The sequence below is a fragment of the Chlorocebus sabaeus genome, chromosome 24, assembly GCF_047675955.1.
Source record: "Chlorocebus sabaeus isolate Y175 chromosome 24, mChlSab1.0.hap1, whole genome shotgun sequence".
NCBI lineage: Eukaryota > Metazoa > Chordata > Mammalia > Primates > Cercopithecidae > Chlorocebus > Chlorocebus sabaeus.
The window spans coordinates 45,419,089-45,428,152 of NC_132927.1; the positions used below are offsets into that span (position 1 = coordinate 45,419,089).

At 44.9% G+C, this 9,064-nt stretch overlaps 1 pseudogene; it reads right to left on the reverse strand.

Annotated features, from left to right (window-relative positions):
• Nucleotides 1-2,470: 2,470 nt before the first annotated feature.
• LOC119618985 (small ribosomal subunit protein uS14-like) lies at nt 2,471-3,620 on the reverse strand (annotated as a pseudogene).
• Between the last annotated feature and the right edge of the window lie 5,444 nt (nt 3,621-9,064).

Here is a 9,064-nt window from a genome sequence, read left to right on the forward strand (position 1 = left end):
CTAATTTTTATTTTATTTTATTTTATTTTTGTATTTTTAGTAGAGACAGGGTTTCACCATGTTGGTCAGGCTGGTCTCGAGCCCCTGGCCTCAAGTGATCCACCCACCTCAGCCTCCCAAAGTGGTGGGATTACAGGTGTGAGCCACCGTGCCTGGCCAGACCCATGGAATTTAATGTAACAGAGTATGGAAAATTTATTGACATAGGTGCAGATTTCGCGTGGCAACTGACTCTAAAACACTGCCACTTACTGACTTTTGGTGTAGGGCCAAAGAATATCTATAACAATTTGAGAAGACTACTAAAATACTCTTCCCAACTATAAATTTGCATGGGGTTGGATTTTTTTCATATACTTCAATTAAAAGTACATATCTCGGGCCGGGCGCGGTGGCTCAAGCCTGTAATCCCAGCACTTTGGGAGGCCGAGGCGGGCGGATCACGAGGTCAGGAGATCGAGACCATCCTGGCTAACACAGTGAAACCCCGTCTCTACTAAAAATACAAGAAAATTAGCCGGGCGTGGTGGCAGGCGCCTGTAGTCCCAGCTACCCGGGAGGCTGAGGCAGGAGAATGGCGTAAACCCGGGAGGCGGAGCTTGCAGTGAGCCGAGATCGCGCCACTGCACTCCAGCCTGGGGCACAGAGCAAGACTCCGTCTCAAAAAAAAAAAAAAAAAAAAAAAAAAAAAGTACATATCTCAACAGACTGAATGTAGAACAAATGTGAGAATCCAGCTATCTCCTATTAAAGAAATTTGCAAAAATGTAAAGGAATATTCTTCTTGGTAAGTATTTTTGTTTGGGAAAATATAAATAACACTTTACTTTTATTTATTTATTTATGGAGACAGAGTCTCACTCTGTCACCCAGGCTGGAGTGCAGTGACTGCAACCTCCGCCTCCTGGGTTCAAGCAATACTCCTGCCTCAGCCTCCTGAGTAGCTGGGACTACAGGCACCTGCCACCACGCCCAGCTAATTTTTTGTATTATTTTCTCTTTTCAGTAGAAACAGCGTTTCACCATGTTGCCCAGGCTGATCTCAAACTCCTGAGCTCAGGCAATTCACCTGCCTCAGCCTCCCAAAGTACTAGGATTATAGGCATGAGCCATCATGCCTGGCTAAATAACAGTTTAAAAATAAAAAATAGGCCAGGTGTGGTGGCTCATGCCTGTAATCCTAGCACTTTGGGAGGCTAAGGTGGGAGGACTGTTTGAGGCCAGAAGTTCAAAACCAGCCTGGACAACATTGTGAAACCCCATCTCTAAAAAAAGAAAAGAAAAGAAAAGAAACAAATTAAAAATAACTATGTTGCTGGGCGCGGTGGCTCATGCCTGTAATCCCAGCATGTCGGGAGGCTGAGGTGGGTGGATCACTTGAGCTCAGGAGTTCAAGACCCGCCTTGGCAAAATGGTGAAACCCTGTCTCTACAAAAAATACAAAAATTAGCCAGGTGTGATGGTGTGTGCCTGGAGTCCCAGCTACTTGGGAGGCTGAGGTGGGAGGATCACGTGACCCCAGGAAGCAGAGGTTACAGTGAGCTGAGATCATGCCACTGCACTCCAGCCTGAGCGACAGAGTGAGACCCTGTCTCAAACAACTATGTCAACATGTAATGGGTTTCCTATTGTTATTTTTAAATAAATAAATATGTTTTAATTTCTCAGTTATGTTTCTAATATAGTAAATATATGGATAATACATGGATATAACCGGCATAAACAAAAACTCTTGGTGGTCTTTAATTGTTCAGAATATAAAGGGGTCCTAAGAGGTGGAAGTTTAAGAACTGTTGCCTGAGGGGTAAACGTTATTAACCAAAATCTGTGGATTAGAAAACTGAGGTTTAGAGATGTTTAATGACTTGTGCAGGTCACATAGCCAGTGGGTGGGGAAGTCACAATCCAAGACTTGCTCACTCTACCACAGGAGGCCACCTTGCAACAGGTCAGCAAGCAAGGGGAAGCCCTCCTGAAGCCCAGAGAGGTCTAAGCAGGGGATGCTGGAGGCCCTGAAGAGGCAAAGAGCACATCTGGGGTGGGGTGGGGGATCTGCACAGGGAAAGGAACCAGGGAAAGCCTCTCAGAACAGGTGACACCCACACTGGGCTCAGAAAGAGCGGTAGGATTTTGACTGTTCAGAAATCATGAGAGACTCCACAAATCAGTATGCTTTATCTCTACCACATCCAGACCTGGGACCAGTGAGGACACTCCGATTGACTCTGTTTTGTTTTGAGACAGAGTTTCGGCCTTGTCGCCCGGGCTGGAGTGCAATGGCGTGATCTCGGCTCTCCACAACCTCCACCTTCTGGGTTCAAGTGATTCTCCTGCCTCAGCCTCCCAAGTAGCCGGGATTACAGGCATGCATCACCATGCCCAGCTATTTTTTGTATTTTTACAAAAACGCTTCAAAAAACAAAAATTGATCGTGTCAGTTAATTCTGGTGTGGGGACTGATGACTTATGAGACAGGGATGGGAAGATAATTATTTTTACTGTGAATCCTTTTGTACCTTTTGGATTTTATATGTGCACATGGATTAACTATTTACACAAACATATTAAATGATGTTTGTAAATGAGGTCAAAACCCTGTCTCAAGTAGAGACAGGGTTTCGTCATGTTGGCCAGGCTGGTCTCAAACTCCTGACTTCATGTGATCTGCCCGCCTCGGCCTCCCAAAGTGCTGGAATTCCAGGTGTAAGCCACTGCGCCTGGCCCACCCTGATTGACTCTAGTTACATAAAGGTGTGATGTGCTCCAGTCAGTCTGAAAGTTCCAGGCTCCTGTCCCTTGTTTGTGTAGGCTATCCTTCCGTTAGTATGGGCTCCACAATTCACTAATTTAATTTGAACTTTATAAAAGCCTTGAATGGGAGGATGAGTGAGTGTCATTGTTCTTACTCTAGAGAAGAGAAATTTTAGGGGGAAAGTTTTTTTTTGTTTGTTTTTGTTTTTTAATATACAAAGAGATAGCATGGTTTTCTTTCACTGGGTGGATGCCTTGGATAATCTATTCAAGCCAGATCACATAGCCTGGCTTAATGAAACCTATATCCTTTGCGTACTGACAAAAACACTGGCGGCACACATTGAGGCTGTATTTCCAAATCAGACCGGTCTAGTTTGAGCCAACACAAGAGTGAGAACCCTGACCCAATTTTCGAGGCTGGCCCCAGTAGAGCTGCTGGTGCCCCATCTTGAGGTGTACTTTCAGGAGTGCAACAAGGCAAAAGGAAAGAGCTCCGGAAGAGAAAATGGAGACTCCAAAAGGTTAAGTAAGAAACTGATCATTGCAGGCTAGGTGCAGTGGCTCATTCCTGTAATCCCAGCACTTTGGAAGGCTGAGGTGGGTGGATCACCTGAGTTCAGGAGTTGGAGACCAGCCTGGCCAACATGGTGAAACTCCAGCTCTACTAAAAATACAAAAGCTAGCCGGGCGTGGTAGTGGGTGCCTGTAATCCCAGCTACTTGGGACACTGAAGCAGCAGAACTGCTTGAACCTGGAAGGCGGAGGTTGCGGTGAATGGAGATCGCACCATTGCACTCCAGCCTGGGCAATGAGAGCAAAACTCTGTCTCAAAAAAAAAAAAAAGAAAAAGAAACTGATCGTTTCAGTTAATTCTGATGTGGGGACTGATGACTTATGAGACAGGGATGGAAAGATAATTATTTTTACTGTGTATCCTTTTGGATTTTATATGTGTGCATGGATTAACCGTTTACACAGACATATTAAATGATGTTTGTAAATGAGGTCAAGGTATTTTCCCATGTGGTAGAACTGGGGTTCTAGTTCCAATCATTGAGTTCCAGAACCACATCCTAACCGTAATGCTTTCCAGCCTCCTAGAATATGCTATTTTCCATCTTTAAAAGCTGTGGAGCCTAGATGTCAATGTAAAACATTTTTATCATTATTAATAATGCCACTAGATAGAGGGCCTTTCAAGAGGCCATGATTTGGGCCTGTTAGGAGCTGCTTTTATCTAATTAGTGATGGTACATCAGGCCAGACCAAAACAGAGGGGACAGCATCGCAGGACACTGGAGAGGGCAGCTCCTTTCTACCCCAGCTTCTTTTCAGCCTGGGGTGGGGTGAGGGATCTGCACAGGGAAAGGAACCAGGGAGAGCCTCCCAGAACAGGTGACACCCATGCTGGAATTGGAGAGACAGGTAGGATTTTGACTTTGCAGAAATCATGGGAAACTCCACAAATCAGCATGCTTCATCTCAACCACATCCACACTGGGACAAATGAGGACACCCTGGTTGACTCTGGTTACTTAAAGGCGTGACGTGCTTGATTCAGGCAAATATAGCCAGCCCACAGAGACAGCAGGTGAGAAATGATTGACGGCTGAAACCTATGGAAGGGGAGTTTTACCAGCTGAATTGCCAGGTCTCAAATCCAAATTCCCTCTGTCCTATTAACTACCACCTAGACCCGACTTTTTTGTTTGTTTGTTTGTTTGTTTTGAGACAGACTCTTGATCTGTCGCCCAGACTGGAGTACAGTGGCACGATCTCAGGACTCACTGCAACCTCTGCCTCCTGAGTTCAAGACATTCTTCTGTCTCAGCCTCCTGAGTAGCTGGGATTACAGGCGCGTGGCACCACACCCAAATAATTTTTGTATTTTTAGCAGGGACGGAGTTTTGCCATGTTGGCCAGGCTGCTCTCGATCTCCTGACCTCAGGTGATCCACCTGCCTCAGCTTCCCAAAGTGCTGGGATTACAGGCGTGAACCAACCTGCCTGGCTGGGTTAATGCAGCCCTGACAGAGTCCATGCATTAGGCATCTTCTGGGCAGTGAACTTGCTCTTGCACTGGATGTGCATCTCTGTGTGGCTGGGATGAGTGCAACAGCCCCCCAGCTGGTCTCCCTATGCCAGACCTTCGCTCCCCACTTGTTTACTCTCCACATAACAGCCAGGGGATTCGGCTAAAATGTCAGACAGAACCTGTCATTCCTTTACACAAAGTGCTTCTGTGGCCCCAGCTCACTCAGAGCAAAACCCCAAGTCCCTCCCACAGCCTGCAAGACTCTGAACAATCCAGGTCTTGACACCTCTTATCTCATCTCCACCACTCTTTTCCCCTCAGCTACAGCCCTGTGGGCTTCTTTATTCCTTCAACAACTTCGGTTGCACCCTTGCTTCAAGACCTTTGCATTTGCTGTTCTCTTATCCCAGAGACCTGTGTGCCTCGCTCCCTCACCTCCCTTCGTCTCGACTAAAGGATCGCCTTCTCACTGAGGCCTTCTATTCATATACTATTTGAAAATTGAACCCTGTTTTAGTCTGTTCAGGCTGCTACAACAAAATACCATAGACTGGTTGGCTTATTAATAACAGACACTTGTTTCTCACCATTCTAGGGGCTGGGAAGCCCAGGATCAAGGTGCTGGCAGATTTGGCATCTGGGGAGGGCCCACTTCCTGGTTCCTAGGTGGCCATCTCCTTACTATGACTATGTCCTCGCATGGTAGGAGGGGCAAGAAAGCTCTCTGGGGCCTCTTTTTTGAGGATGCTAATCCTGTTCATGATGCTCTGTCCTCATGACCTAATCACGTCTTGAAGTCTCCACCTCCTAATATTATTACCTTGGGGGATAGGATTTCAACAGAGAAATTTTAGGGGAACACAAACATTCAGTATATAGCATCCCCCAACATTCTGTCTCCTTATTTGCTTTATTCTTAATTTTAATTTTATTTTATTTTTAAACAGGGTCTCATCTCACTCTGATGCCCAGGCTGGAACATAGTGGTGTGATCTTGGCTCACTGCAACCTCCGTCTCCTGGGCTTAAGTGATGCCCCCACCTCAGCCTCCCAAGTAGCTGGAACTACAGGTATGCACCACCACACCTGGCTAATTTTTGTATTTTTTGTAGAGACAGGGTTGTGCCATCTTGCTGGTCTCAAACTCATGGGGTCAAACTCCTGGGCTTAAACTCTGGGGCTCAAATGATCCACCTGCCTTGGCCTCCCAAAGTGCTGGGATACAGGTGTGAGCCACGGTGCCTGGCCTGCTTTATTATTTTTTTTAATGTAGCACATAACATCATGTAATATACCATATATTTCACTTATGTATCATGTATTCTTTGCCTTCCTCTGCTAGCATATAAACTCTATGAAGTTGGAAAATTTTGTCTGTTTTGTTCTTTGTTGTGCCCTAGGTACCTAGAACAGTGGCTAGTACATAGTGTATGATCAATAAGTATGTGTTGAATGAATGCACTAACTCATTCATCTTTACGACAACCTGGAGAGATTGGTCCTGTCACTTCCAACAACCCACGATTAAGTCTGTGTCACGGTTGAATTTGACCAAACAATTTGATTTACCAATTTTACCCCTTCCCTACTGATCACCTCAGGAAGGGGTGAAAATATGTCTCAAACGCAAATATGTTACTTGGACACGTCATCATCAGCATATCATCAGTCATCTGCATCTTGGCAAGTATTGGCTTATGAAATGTAATCCTCCTATTGGAACTTTTTTATACTTCTCCCATATGGATGAGCTAAGAGCTGTGGGAAGCCACGAAAATGAGCAGGATGTGGGTCCTGCCTGCAAGCATCTTACAGTCTTTGCAAATTAGACAAATCCAGCTTGCCCCTAGAGACTACACACCTAGTCTCTCTGAGCCCAAAGCCTATGCACTTTACTAGTACCCTGCTGTCTCCATGATAGTGTGGAGAATGGGATATTGCCAAAGATCAAGAATGGTAGCACAGCTCCTTAAGTATTTTGATCCTGCGTCTCAGAAGATAAGATCTTGAACTTCCTTCTTCCCTGGGTTTGGGCTGGTTAGTCCCTCTAGATATGTTCATTTTTTTCCCCAAAAAACATTCCCAGAGTTTCATTTCTATTAATTTTTAGAGTTAATGGAGGTGTGTTCTATTGTATTATATCTCTTATGTTGTATGAAGTTAACATATATGGAAAAATAGAATAAATGCACATCTACATGGCAAAAATAGTAAGTGAGGTAAGTATAGAACATTCTTAAATACAATAAAGTTGGGTTTTTTCCTGTGGTAAAATTAATAGGAAGTTTTGCTTCTGTCTGTGAAGGATTAACAGTTATGGGAATTGCCCTTCAACCATAAACTAGACAAAATATATGAAATGCCTATTTCCAGACACTGAATAGCCGGCAGCCTGTGATCCCTGGGAGCAGGGAAGCAGAGGAGGTGAGCTGTGTGATTGCCTCTGCCTGCTTCCTAGAGGCAGTTTCCAGGCTGCCTCACAGAGGGGGGAGTCTGGGGAAAGCTTCGTCGTACTGAGTTAAGGAGAGCTTCAGGCAGCTAAAATTGCAGGGCAGTGTTCAAGAGACAGGGAGCTACACAGAGGAAGAGTCCCACAGACCCAAACAGGGTCCCCTAGAGTCTTTGAGTGAACACCGATCTGCACACACTTAGGACAAAGCCCATGAGGTGGAGCAAAAGCAAATTCTGGGGGAAAAAAACCTATTACTGGGTAGCTGTAAATAGAACAATTCCGAGAGCCTATACAAAGCCTGGAACGGCTAAACATCCCTCTAACCAGAGTGGAGAAGCTGTGTCAAACACACAGGCATTCAGTGGGGACTCCAGAAGAGCTGTGTCTTTGAAGTGGAGCTAAATTAGCCCTGGGATAAAGGCTACTCTAGTCCATCTCTAAAAGAGCTCTATTTATTTATTATTTATTTACTTGAGGCAGGGTCTTGTTCTGTTACCCAGGCTAGAGTGCAGTGGTGTAAACTTAGCTCACTGCAGCCTTGAACTCCTGGGCTCAAGAGATCCTCCCATCTCAGCCTCTGGAGTAGCTGGGACTATAGGCATGAACCATCACACCTAGCTAATTAAAAATTTTTTTTTTGGTTTTTGTAGAAACAGGCTGTTGTCTAGGCTGGTCTCAAACTCTGGGCCTCAAGCAATCCTCCTGCCTTGGTCTCCCAGGTACTGGGATTTAAAATAAGCTTTGACATGCCCATGGTTATTGCAGCACTATTTACAATAGACAAAACATGGAATCAACCCAAGTGCCCATCAATGGATAAATGGCTGTATACAGAAAATATGGTGGCCATCCCAGCATTTTGGGAGGCCAAGGCAGGTGGATCACAATGTCAGGAGATCGAGACCACCCTGGCTAACATCTCTACTAAACCCCATCTTTACTAAAAATACAAAAAAAATTAGCCAGGCGTGGTGGCGGGCACCTGTAGTCCCAGCTACTAGGGAGGCTGAGGCAGGAGAATGGTGTGAACCCAGGAGTCAGAGTTGGCAGTGAGCCAAGATTGCAGCATTGCACTCCAGCCTGGGCGACAGAGCAAGACTCCTTCTCAAAAAGCAAAACAAAACAAAACAAAACAAAATAAAAAAAAAAGAAAAAGAAAAAGAAAAAAGAAAGAAAGAAAATATGGTATACATATGCAATGGAATGCTAGTCAGCCATAAAAAAGAATGGAATCCTGTCATTTGCAGCAACATGAATGGAACTGAAGGTCATTATGTTAAGTGAAATAAGCCAAGCACAGAAAGACAAATATCACTTGTTCTCACTCATATGTGGGAGCTAAAAAAGTAGATCTCATAAAGATAGAAAACAGACTGATGGTTACCAGAAGCCGGGAATGGTATGGGGAGAGAGGGATGAAGAGAAGTTGATTAATGGGTATAAATATATGGTTTGATGGAAGAAATAAAACATAGTGTTTAATAGATCAGTAGGGTGACTATAGTTTACATAATCTATTATACATTTCAAAATAGGTAGAAGAGAATAATTTTCCCTTGCTCTGTCATCCAGGCTGGAGTACAGTGGCATGATCTTGACTCACTGCAAACTCCATCACCAGGGTTCAAGTGATTCTCCTGCCTCAGTCTCCCAAGTAGCTGGGATTACTGGCATCCACCACCACGCCCAACTAATTTTTGTATTTTTAGTAGGATTTCACTCTTTTGCCAGGCTGGTCTCGAACTCCTGACCTCAAGTTATACGCCCACCTCAGCCTCCCAAAGTGCTGGGATTACAGGTGTGATCCACCATGCCCGGCTTGAA